The sequence below is a fragment of the Mytilus galloprovincialis genome, chromosome 6, assembly GCF_965363235.1.
Source record: "Mytilus galloprovincialis chromosome 6, xbMytGall1.hap1.1, whole genome shotgun sequence".
Classification (NCBI taxonomy): domain Eukaryota; kingdom Metazoa; phylum Mollusca; class Bivalvia; order Mytilida; family Mytilidae; genus Mytilus; species Mytilus galloprovincialis.
In genome coordinates this window covers 45,414,821-45,427,499 of record NC_134843.1, presented here as the reverse complement: position 1 = coordinate 45,427,499, position 12,679 = coordinate 45,414,821, and the positions used below count along the sequence as shown (strand labels likewise).

At 32.8% G+C, this 12,679-nt stretch overlaps 1 protein-coding gene across 9 annotated transcripts in view; it reads left to right on the top strand.

Moving 5' to 3' along the window:
- The first annotated feature begins 1,666 nt into the window (after positions 1–1,666).
- LOC143079709 (uncharacterized) overlaps positions 1,667–12,679 on the top strand; it is an 88,603-nt gene continuing 77,590 nt past the window's right edge. For 8 of the 9 annotated variants that reach the window (XM_076255232.1, XM_076255225.1, XM_076255233.1 and 5 more), the window contains exon 1: positions 1,667–1,782. The gene's annotated coding sequence lies outside the window, so the exon portion shown is untranslated. Of the gene's footprint in view, positions 1,783–1,808; positions 2,029–12,679 lie in introns of those variants that run through there. The other variant, XM_076255226.1, reaches the window with a different exon arrangement.

Below are 12,679 nucleotides of genomic sequence, written 5' to 3'. Positions count from 1 at the left end.
AATTTTTAGATATAAATGCAAGGAAAACATATTACAATGGGTATATTCTTCCCTTAATTGACTACTGCTGTATTATTTGGGGTGAATGTAAAAATAAAGGGATAACAAGAATTTTAAAACTCCAAAAAAGGGCAGCAAGATTAATTCTAGATGCAGATCCTTTATCCCCCTCAGCCCCCTTATTTAAAAAACTTGGGTGGATGACAGTTGACAATAGAATAAAATACCACAAATATTTACTTCTATATAAATGTATGCGTATGGAAGCACCAATGTACCTAGTTCAAAAGTTTAAACTGAAATCAGATAATAATCCTTACTCCTTAAGAGGTGTCACTCAAGGTAATCTGATAGTTCCTAAGCCAAAAGCTGAACTATTTAAGAAATCCTTTGCTTATTCTGGATCAGTATTATGGAATGGACTACCACACACAATGCGTAAAGCTCAAAACACTTTTACTTTTAAGCAAAGTATCAAGAAGTACCTAACACAACCCTGATAAGAAATATTTGCTACAATGTATTTGTATATTTTTTTTATTTTTTATTTTCATTTGATTTTTTGACTACATGTATACATCTTAAACAGCATTATGTCTTATGTTAATAACAATACATTGAACTACATGAGTGTAAATTAACTATGTGTAAATATCTGTTTTGATTGTATTTTGTATGTGAGGGCCTCAGGGAAGATTAGTTTATTGTAACTAACTGAGTTTACCCTCTTTAAATAAAGAATTTATTATTATTATTATTATAAAGAAACATATGCATATTTTTTTTTAATTTGAGGTTTCATATGACTTTAAACAGATTATCATTGGTTATATCAATCTTGTTGAAATGATCAACGATAATCAATAAATATTTATATATATGTATTAAAAAAAAAAAATTAAAACCATTAAAATAGATAATATATAACATTTATCATTTTATATACCAATATTTATTTTTCATTTTTTCATATTGTATCACTAAATTTCAAACGCCTGTGATTAGAGCAAAACAGTGTTTCAAATTACCTCAACAAAAGGTCACATCTGAGACTATTATAACATATGTAGTCTCAGGTCACATGTACTCTTAGTTTAAAGCACATAGATATATTTATATAAAAAAAGCTTTTTATTCGGAAAATTTAGATATACTAAGATATACAATTTATGTCATGAAAAAAAAATCCATATTCAGCCAGATCAGTCACTGTTCCAATTAATTATCGTAATTCACAAATTTGTCGTGAATAACTTGAAAAAAACCGCGAACAACATTACTTCTCAAGTGACATTATAATTTATCTGATTATTATTTGTGTAACTTTGCGCAAGATTATATAGCATAGCACAAGATTCAAATAATGGAAAATTAGTGTATTCAATAATTAGCATAGGTTGAAATTTAAACTAATTACCTGTCCTCGGTCCCTTCGAAGACAACAACTGGTGCGTGGAGCACGTGGTCGTTGTTTACAAACATCAAATAATCCTTGCGCTGTCTTACTCCATTCCACACCAGAAAAAATAATGCGTTCTATACCCAATCATAAAAGCAAAGGAATTTAATAATTAGAATCAAATGTAGATATTTTATTTCAGCTAATTAATTATTCAGTCTAAATTAATTGCAATTCTGTTGCGCATGCTTCAATTAACACGTTGAACAAGTATGCCGGGAAAATGTGTATTGCCGGAAGTTGACTACACACATGTTAATTTGACAACTCAACATCAGAAACTGAAGATTTCAACATTTTGCATTGTTGCTAATTCTAATTCGGTACATGCTGCACGCTGACAATTTATTGAATGATTCCTTACATTTAATTTTTGAATTATTAACTAAACCAGGGACAAATGCATTATACTGTTATAGTACACAACAATTATGCATCAGTATTAAAGAAAAAAGGCTATGTCTGTTAAATTAGAATTCAACAGCAACTTTACCACAGAATATAGATAAGAATTTACATTTAGTTTTTGAAAGTTTATAATGAAGAACAAATATATTGACCTTAAGCAGGTTAGATATACTGTTCACAGTTAAAATATTACAGCATACAAATGCATGTATATTACTTTTTTCAAACACAAACTGCTGCTTTAGAGTCACTTTATTATCGTTCTTATCTTCACTAAACTAGTATGATTGCAATGGTTTGATATTGGCTTGAATTGGTATATGTGCTTCAGCTTGTCATTTGGTCTGTCAATGAATAGTGGATTCAAATGTTGTCATATATATTTATATCTTTAATATTTTTACAAGGTCTTTGTTCTCAGCATGTACATTTCTTGTATTTTGTTCCAAAGATTAAGCACAAACAAAAAGAGAAGACCTTTAGATATTCTTTTGCCAGGAGGTTAATAGAGTGTCTGACATCTATTTATCGTGGGTCACCAGCCAAGTAGTCAGCACTTCTATGCTGACATGAATTATCATTGATTTGGTCATATTTATAATTTAACTGTTTACAAAACTTTTGAATTTTTGAAGTACTAAGGCTTTTCTACCTCAGGAATATATATTACCTTAGCTGTAATTGACAAACATTTTAGGAATATTGGTCCTCAATGCTCTTCAACTTTGTACTTTATTTGGCCTTTTTAACTTTTGGGGATTTTAGCGTTACTGCTGAGTCTTTTGTAGTCGAAACGTGTATCTGGCGTAAATACAACATTTAATTCTGGTATCTATGATGAGTTTATGCATTAGGCCAACATTAAAAATATCAGAATTTCTTTGTTTCCCCTCTCCCGACTGAGGTTGTTAGGGTATGGGTAGGTAGGTAGGCAAAATATTTTATTTTATTCCTTGATATGGTTTTCTATATTGAATTTGTACAAAATTCAACAGGTAAGGCTCAAGTCAAGAAAAGTGGGGTATTCCCTGTATTCTAATTCAGTGTACACCACAGTTTTCTGGTGTTAAAAAAACAGTATACAGGGACCTTCTTTTTTTTCCTATTCATTTAATTTAATGAAATCTACAAAAGCACACATTCTACTTGTGATACTAATGCCTATTGATAGCAAGTGTTTTTTTAGTTAAAAAAATCAAGCTTATTTCAAGTCTAATTTGATGCATAACTCACAACAAAACAATTCCTTTGTTCACCAATTCATACCTTGATCATCAATTATGAGATGACAAAAAGATGCATGCATGTTAATCACTTGGGAATTAAAATTCAATGAATAAAAATTTTCAATAGAAGTGAACATAATTCAGTTATTTTCAGTTACACCTTGGTCAATTGATTCCCAAACAAAGATTTGTATGTTTTTTTCGAGTTCTAGAAGCAACAAGGCTTCCCTTTATATTCATGTTTTGTATTTCCTAAAATACTTTTAATAAGTATTTACGAATTCTACTGATGCAGGTTTAACGTTAAAACGTGTCCTTTTGTAATTTTCATGCCATAAATTGAAAAAGGAAATCCCATTTAAACTGATTTTTTACACCAGAAAACAGGGACGTTCCCTGAAAGCAGGAAATACATGTATCCCACATTTCCTGACTTGTGCCCAACCTGTTCAAAGACAAAGTAGATAGATTTTAAAGCACCAGTCAGACCATTTTTACTCAAAGTCTTTAAGATTTCATCTTTTAAACAGGAACAGAGGTTAGACACAAAGCAAATCAAGATGCACTCAGCGGATTGAAAGATGCTTCATTTTTTTTTTTTATTTTCAAAAAAAGATCACCCTTGCAAACAAACAAATCGTGTGGGAAAGCATTTTGTTTGTTTTCCTTGATTCCGAATCATGTAGACGCTTCAATGCAAAAATACCTTGATTTAAAACGCTCGTTGACTACAGCATCGGAAAGGTATCCACAAATCCCAACGATCGTTGACTTCAGCATCGGAAAGATATCACCAATAACCAAAATAGCAAAAAACAAAATAGTGGACAAGAATGGCCAATAAAATTTTTCGGGTAGCGGTGATTTTACCGGGTCGGTCGTGTGAGGGGAAACAAACAATATTTTATTTTTGGCCTTATGCAATTTAAATTTCCAAGATCTGTGAAATATGAAAATGTTTTGAAAATAAAATCCTGTGAACAAGAAGTGAAATTATAAGATATATATTTAGAAGGATGTATTTAAATTAAATTAAAAGGGTATGGAAAACTAAGATGTGAAATAAAAGAAGAATGTGTCTGATGACACTAATGACCTGGCTCAAGCCTGGTGAAAATACTTTATAAGAGATTCTGATGTTAGTGTTTTTTATGCCCCACCTAAAATAGTAGAGCCATTATGTTTTCTGTTCCAGTGATCTGGAAGGTTTTTTTCCTTATGGGCCCAGGGCCCCTCAAAAAATAAATGCAATGGGCCATTTTAAAAAATAATGGGCCATATTGTCAAATGAATGGGCCATTTGAATTGACTTCTGTAAAAAAAAAAGTATCAGTATATTTTGGCAAAGAGGTGTTCATGATGTTGGTACTTACCTTTATGATTTTAAATAAAATCATGGATATTGTTCCTGTTATTTTGTAATTTCAATTTCAATGAATATACAATAACTTCTTCCAACCTGAACAAATTTTAAGTTAACCTTTATTTACAATGTTTAAACTGGTACTGTTGCCTTGTTCATGTTCATGGTTTTTTTGTACATTATATTTGGGTCTTCATTGATACCATACTTATTCCAGACGTTCTGTATCAGAGGACATTTCAGGCATTTCCTCTGCACTTCTTGTATTATTATAACTGAATCACGGTGACAAGAATAACAGTAAAGAGTACCATTTATTCATAGGACAAAACAACAAATCGCTGAAGTCATGTTTACAAAATGTCAAAACAAGCCAAAGACCAAAAAATGACAAGGACAGTTAAGCATCTTTTATGGAGACAAAAACTATATAATTCCTAAAAAGTCTCTGGGGTTCTTCAATCGAAATAATAGCAAGCTGAACTAAATAAGATTATTATTGGAGTTAAATCTCGTCTTTACTAGCCAAATTTCCCAAATTTAAAATTGTTTATAAAAAAAAATATATCATGAATGATGGTTAATTACGTTTTTCGGGTTATCAGTTAGATCGCATAGATCTATTATGACAATTGGAAAACACCCAAGACGTTAAACCGCATGGTTTTATTATCATAGGGAAACACCCGAGGCGTTCTAAAAATATATAGGGGCTCCTTTTATTGGAGGAACATTACACAGTTGTGTACACACACATGGCGGCACGGAACACGATCGGAAATCCATTTGACGATATCTAAGTGTTTCGAAACGAAGTGAAAAATATCATGCACCACGTGGGCGCTTATATTTGTCTCTGTATCTGCCATTTCTTGTCAATATGCGCTATAGACGCAGGGCGCACGACCTTCCCGATCACTGCTTGTCTGGGGGGTCGTTTGTCTGTGTGTCTGTTGGTTCGTCTGTCCCGCTTCAGATTAAAGTTTTTAATCAAGGTAGTTTTTGATGAAGTTGAAGTCCAATCAACTTGGAAACTTAGTACACATGTTCCATAGGATATGATCTTTCTAATTCTAATTCCAAATTAGAGTTCTGACCCCAATTTCAGGGTCCACTGAACATAGAAAATGATAGTACAAGTAGGGCATCCGTGTACACATGTACTTGGGGACACATTCTTGCTTGAGCATGCAACAGAAAGTTTGACAATTGGGTAGTGATCTAGTGGCACAGTGTTAAAAACTTCTTAAAAACTTAATGTTTTAAGAGGTAGAAGACTGGATCCTTCATTCTTTGTATAAAGATAAGCTATGTAGTGATGTTTCCTTCTGTCATATGTCCAGTGTTTATGACCTCATTTTCATGATTCAGTGACTATTTGGAAAAAAAGTTCAGATTTTTAGCTCACGTGGCCCGAAGGGCCAAAGTGAGCTTATGCCATCACTTGGCGTCCGTCGTCGTCCGTCGTCTGTCGTCGTAAACTATTTCAAGAATCTTCTCCTCTGAAACTACTAGGCCAAATACTTCCAAACTTTAACTGAATGTTCCTTAGGGTATCTAGTTTATAAATTGTATCCGAAGTTTTGATCTATCAACAAACATGGTCGCCATTGCTAAAAATAGAACTTAGGGGTCAAATGCAGTTTTTGGCTTATATCTCAAAAACGAAAGCATTTAGAGCAAATCTAACATGGGGTAAAAATGTTCATTAGGTCAAGATCTATCAGCCCTGAAATTTTCAGATGAATCAAACAACCCATTGTTGGGTTGCTGCCACTTAATTGGTAATTTTAAGGAAATTTTGCAGTTTTTGGTCATTACCTTGAATATTATTATAGATAAAGATAAACTGTAAACAGCAAAAATGATCAGCAAAGTAAGATCTACAAATAAGTTAATATGACCAAAATTGTCAATTGACCCCTTAAGGGGTTATTGTCCTTTAATGACAATTTTTCACAATTTGTTCATCATATTTGCTAACTTTAAAAAATCTTCTCCTCTAAAACTACTCAACCAAATTCAACCAAACTTCAACTGAATGATCAGTAGGGTGTATAAAATAAAATTTGTGTTTTATTTTCTATTTTGTCAAAAAACTTGGCCGTCATGGCTAAAAATAGAACACAGGGTAAAATGCAGTTTTTGGCTTATATCTCAAAAACTCCAGCATTTAGAGCAAATAAGACAAGAAGTTAAAGTATTTATTAGGTCAAGGTCTACCTGTCCTGAAATTTTCAGCCGAATTGGGTAACTGGTTTTTCAGGTATAATGCCCCTGAATTGATGATTTTAAAGAAATTTTGCATTGTTTGGTTATTATCTTGAATATTATTATAGATACAGATAAACTGTTAATAGCAATTGTATTGTGAATCATCAGATTGACCTAGACTGTATCTTAATCAAGTGTAGGGCGAACTCATGCCCATTTCTTTCCAGAGGTTCCTAAGAGGCTTTAAAAGGTATTTCCAGGATAGTACATGGCCTTTGTTACTCTGTTTAATTTACAACAAACATTAATTTATTAATTTAGTTAATAAGGCATTGTTTACCAGGTGAGCGATTCAGGCTCTTGAGAGCCTCTTGTTAATATTCTTTATTTCTCACTTATTATGAGTTATAGGATCACTATATTTAGGATCTGTGTACCTTGTAAGGTCCTCATGCCTGTCAGACATTTTTTGACTTAACCTCATTTCATGGATCAGTGAAAAACGTTAAGTTTTGATGGTCAAGTCCATATCTTTGATACTATGAGCAATACATCTACTATATTTGATGTATGACATGATACCAGTACATGTCCATCTGATAAGTGTCATCTGACCTTGATCTCATTTTCATGGTTCAGTGGTTAAAATCAATTTTTATGTTTTGGTGTCTTTTTAGCTCACCTGGCCCAAAGGGCCAAGTGAGCTTTTCTCATCACTTGGCATCCGTCGTCGTCCGTCGTTAACTTTTACAAAAATCTTCTCTGAAACTACTGTGCCAAATTAAACTAAACTTGGCCACAATCATCATTGGGGTATCTAGATTAAAAAATCTGTGGCGTGACCAGCCAACCAACCAAGATGGCCACCATGGCTAAAAATAGAACATAGGGGTAAAATGCAGTTTTTGGCTTACAACTCAAAAACCAAAGCATTTAGAGCAAATCTGACAAGTAGTAAAATTGTTTATCAGGTCAAGATCTATCTGTCCTCAAATATTCAGATGAATCCGACAACCCGTTGTTGGGTTGCTGCCCCTGAATTGGTAATTTTAGGGAATTTTTGCTGTTTTTGGTTATTATCTTGAATATAATTATAGACAGAGATAAACTGTAAAAAGCAATAATGTTCAGCAAAGTAAGATTTACAAATAAGTCAACATGACCAAAATGGTCAGTTGACCCCTTTAGGAGTTATTGCCCTTTATAGTCAATTTTTAACCATTTTTCGTAAATCTTAGTAATCTTTTACAAAAATCTTCTCCTCTGAAACTACTGGGCCTAATTAATCCAAACTTGGCCACAATCATCTTTGGGGTATCTAGTTTAAAAAATGTGTCCGGTGACCCAGCCATCCAACCAAGATGGCCGCCATGGCTAAAAATAGAACATAGGGGTAAATTGCAGTTTTTGGCTTATAACTCAAAAAGCAAAGCATTTAGAGCAAATCTGATATTGGGTAAAATTGTTTATCAGGTCAAAATCTATCTGCCCTGAAATTTTCAGATGAATCGGACAACCCGTTGTTGGGTTGCTGCCCCTAAATTGGTAATTTTAAGGAAATTTTACTGTTTTGGGTTATCATCTGGAATATTATTATAGAGATAAACTTTAAACAGCAATAATGTACAGCAAAGTAAGATTTACAAATAAGTCAACATGACTGAAATGGTCAATTGACCCCCTAAGGAGTTATTGTCCTTTATAGTCAATTTTTAACAATTTTTATAAAATTTGTAAATTTTTACTAACATTTTCCACTGAAACTACTGGGCCAAGTTCATTATAGATAGAGATAACTGTAAGCAGCAAGAATGTTCAGTAAAGTAAGACGTACAAACACATCACCATCACCAAAACACAATTTTGTCATGAATCCATTTGCTTCCTTTGTTTAATATTCACATAGACCAAGGTGAGCGACACAGGCTCTTTAGAGCCTCTCTAGTTCTAATACTAACTGTAATGACTGTATGCAATAGGTCAACTATATTTGGTGCATGAAAATATTTTAGGATGTTCATGTCAGTCAGGTATCTTTTCCTTGACCTTGACCTCATTTTTAGCTCACCTGGCCCAAAGGGCCAAGTGAGCTTTTTTCATCACTTCGCATCCGTCATCCGGTGTCCGTAAACTTTTACAAAAATCTTCTCCTATATATCACTTGGCGTCCACCATCTGGTGTCTGTAAACATTTACAAAAATCTTCTTCTCTGAAACTACTGGGCTAAATTTAATAAAACTTTGCCACAATCATCATTGGGGTATCTTGTTTAAAAATGTGTCCGATGACCCTGCCAACCAACCAAGATGGCTGCCATGGCTAAAAATAGAACATAGGGGTAAAATGTAGATTTTGGCTTATATCTCTGAAACCAAAGCATTTAGAGCAAATCTGACACGAAGTAAAATTGTTTATCCGGTTAAAATCTTTCTGGCCGGAAATATTTAGAAAAATTTGACAACCCATTGGGTTGCTGCCCCCGAATTAGTAATTTTAAGGGAATTTGCAGTTTTTGGTTATTATCTTGAATATTATAAAAGATAGAGATAAACTGTAAAGAGCAATAATGTTCAGCAAAGAAAGATCTACAAATAAGTCAACATGACCAAAATAGTCAGTTGACCCCTTAAGGAGTTATTGCCCTTTATTCAACCATTTTTCCAACATTTTAGTAATCTTTTAAAAAAATCTTCTCCTCTGAAACTACCAAGACAAATTTAACCAAACTTGTCCACAATCATCATTAGGGTATCTTGTTTAAAAATATTGTCTGATGATTCTGCCTGTGAACCAAGATGGCTGACATGGCTTAAAATAGTACATAGGGTAAAATGCAGTTTTTGCTCATATCTCAGAAACCAAAGCATTTAGAGCAAATCTGATAAGGGTAAATTTTTTCGATAAGTCAAGGTCTGTCTGTCCTGAAATTTGTAAACCAATCAGGCAACCTGTTGTTGGGTTGCTGCCACTGAATTGGTAATTTTAAGAAAATTTTGTAGCTTTTGGTTATTTTATTAAAAATTATAATAGATACAGGTAAACTGTAAACAGCAATAATGTACAGCAAAGTAAGACCTACAAATAAGTCAGCATGATCAAAATGGTCAATTGAGATATTGCCCTTTAAAGTAAATTTTTAACGATTTTCATGAATTTTGTAAATTTTTTACAAAATACTTTAACTACTGGGCCAAGTTTAATATAGTTAGAGATAATTGTAAGCAGATAGAATGTTCAATAAAGTAAGATCTACAAACACATCACCATCACCCAAACACAATTTTGTCATGAATCCATCTGTGTCCTTTGTTTATGATATGCACACAGACCAAGGTGAGGGACACAGGCTCTTTAGAGCCTCTAGTTATGGTTCATTGCTCAATGTTAGGTTTTGTATATTGACCTGTTTTTCTAATGCTATACAGTGAAATGCAGTGAAGCTTAGCATTTGATAGTTCATCGATAACATTCTGGCGTATCATAAACAAACAACTTGTAACGTCTCATTTCATTGGCCGAAAGATTCAAATACAAAAACAATGTAGTCGGTGTGCACGTGAATTGACACAGGTGACCGACAAAGGAATGTACTATGTTACTACGAACGTAAAAGCAAGGATTTGTTTAATTTACAAACCTTTGGTCAAAAGAATTAAATAGATCTTTTATTAACTTCAAATTGTGGGGTTGAAGTATTATACTGATATTTTGTATTAAGTAATATTCTAAGTTCTATATGCATGCAGCAACTCAATTATCGTGTACCGCATAATGAGAAATATAAGGATAAAATAAAATGCATGTGCCGCTTTTATACAAATGAATATAGGAACCACTTTTAATTTCTTTCAAATTGACGATAGGTTATAATCCTAACAATGTCGTAGTCACTTATAATAAGTATCTCATAATACTGATCCATTACAAGAATTAATGATGGGTTGCACTGACATTCCTCTTTTATTATTTTCATGCTATAAAACATACACACAGTAGCTAAGCGTACCATAAACGGAGGAAATTGTCCCCCAAAATAGAAACAAAATAACTTTAATCGTATCATTTGTGCACCTGAATGAATTCAGTGAAGGCATGTTGTAATAAATTGAAAAGTTACATCGGCGAAGATTATTCAGTTCTTTTGCATGTGTTGAACAAAATAATAAATTAATACTTGTGAGAAATGTGGTAGTTTACAAGGAACAATTCTCGTTTGAATTATTTTACATTGTCATTTCGGGGCCTTTTATGGCTGACTTTGCGGTATGGGCTTTGCTCATTATTGACAGCCGTACGGTGATCTATTATAGCTGTTAATTTCTGTGTTCTTTTGTTCTCTTGTGGAGAGTTGTCTCATTGGCAATCATACCACATCTTCTTTTATATATGTATTTATAGTATACAAGGTATTATCCCGCAGTTAAGATTTGTCCACTTTTTAAGAACACATTCGTAAAAAACGGACGCCCACCGGACAGAAGGGGTCAGAAGTGCACATACCACATCTTCTTTTTTTCAATTTAAATGTACTGTTTTCGATTTTAAATGGATGAACATTTATTTTTTAATTTTATACTGTAAGAATAGAGCTGCATAACATTGTTGAACTATTCGCTAAAGTACATGTAGTATGTATTCGTATTTAAAATGAAATACAAAACGAAACATGTATGATAAACTGATAAACAAAATATCAAGAAATTAAGGATGACTAAATGCATGTACAAGAAGAAACTCACCTTTTTATCAAAACATTTTATGAATAAACACTTTTTTTTTAAAACTGATTGTTTCTATTTACATGTACATATTTACAATTATTATATACAATTTACGTTCGTTTTTCAACCGAGAATAGCAAAACTTCATGAAGTATATCGTTGCAGTTTATAAACTACATTTAATTCCTCTGTGCCATGGTTTGCCATCTGCGTTTTTTTTTTAACAAAGCATGGTTGGTTACATATTATGAATTTACTTACAATTTCGGAATTTTTTTTCTCAAGTATAAACGGAATCAGAAAAAAAAATCACTATCCTGTGTCGAATACCTAAAACTTGTCAAAGAATATGAAAAGTGTTTGTAGAAAAGTACGGTTTCATTTTTCAAGTACAACGCTAATTCATCGAGTCCATTGAGTGAAAGAAAAGGCAGGATGAGCAACTTGGGGGGGGGGGGGGGGTAGGGAGGGTGGAGTCAATGAAAAAAATATGTGGATTGAGTTTTTTTTAGTTTTTCATTGAACTTTTGATGTCGTCCCTTGATCCAGAGGACAAATTTGAATTAAATATTTCGATGTGAAAACTGTTAAGATTTTAAAGTTTAAAATTTTACTATCAATTGCAGAAAATTATAATACCAATGAATTTCACATGCACATTTATAAAAGCTAGAATTGTGATTGCTTAATCAGGAACACAATCATGTACGCAAATACGACGATGGAAGATTTAAACGACCTTACCAGCTACGTGAATATTGATCAGTCCATTCAACGTTATAGTACGTGTGTTCTATTTTCGCAGGTGTGAGGTCGAAGGTTTGAATTGACCAATGAAAACGATCGTTCCTTAAAGAGTTAATCTAATAAAGTTTGTTTGACTCATTACGTCGCAATACCTTTCGCTAAGCTTTACCGTATATGAGTATAATCAATAGGTCAACAATATTTAGTGTGTGGCATGATTCTAAGTTGAATATTTCTGTCTGGCAATAATCATTTGACCATGACCTTATTTTCATGGATAATTGGTCAGTATTATGTTTTCCTGGTAAAGTTTGTTTCTTAGATACAATAAGCAATAAGTCAACTATTTTTAAAGCATGTAATGATTGTTCAATTGTCTGTCTGGTAGAGTTCATCTGACTTTGACCTCATTTTCATGGTTCAATGCTTAATTTTAAGTTTTCCTGCCTACGTTTGTCACTTAGATATATGCAATAGATCATCTATATTTAAAGCATATTCAGTGTATGAAATGTTTGTACTATGAACATGTATTTCCAG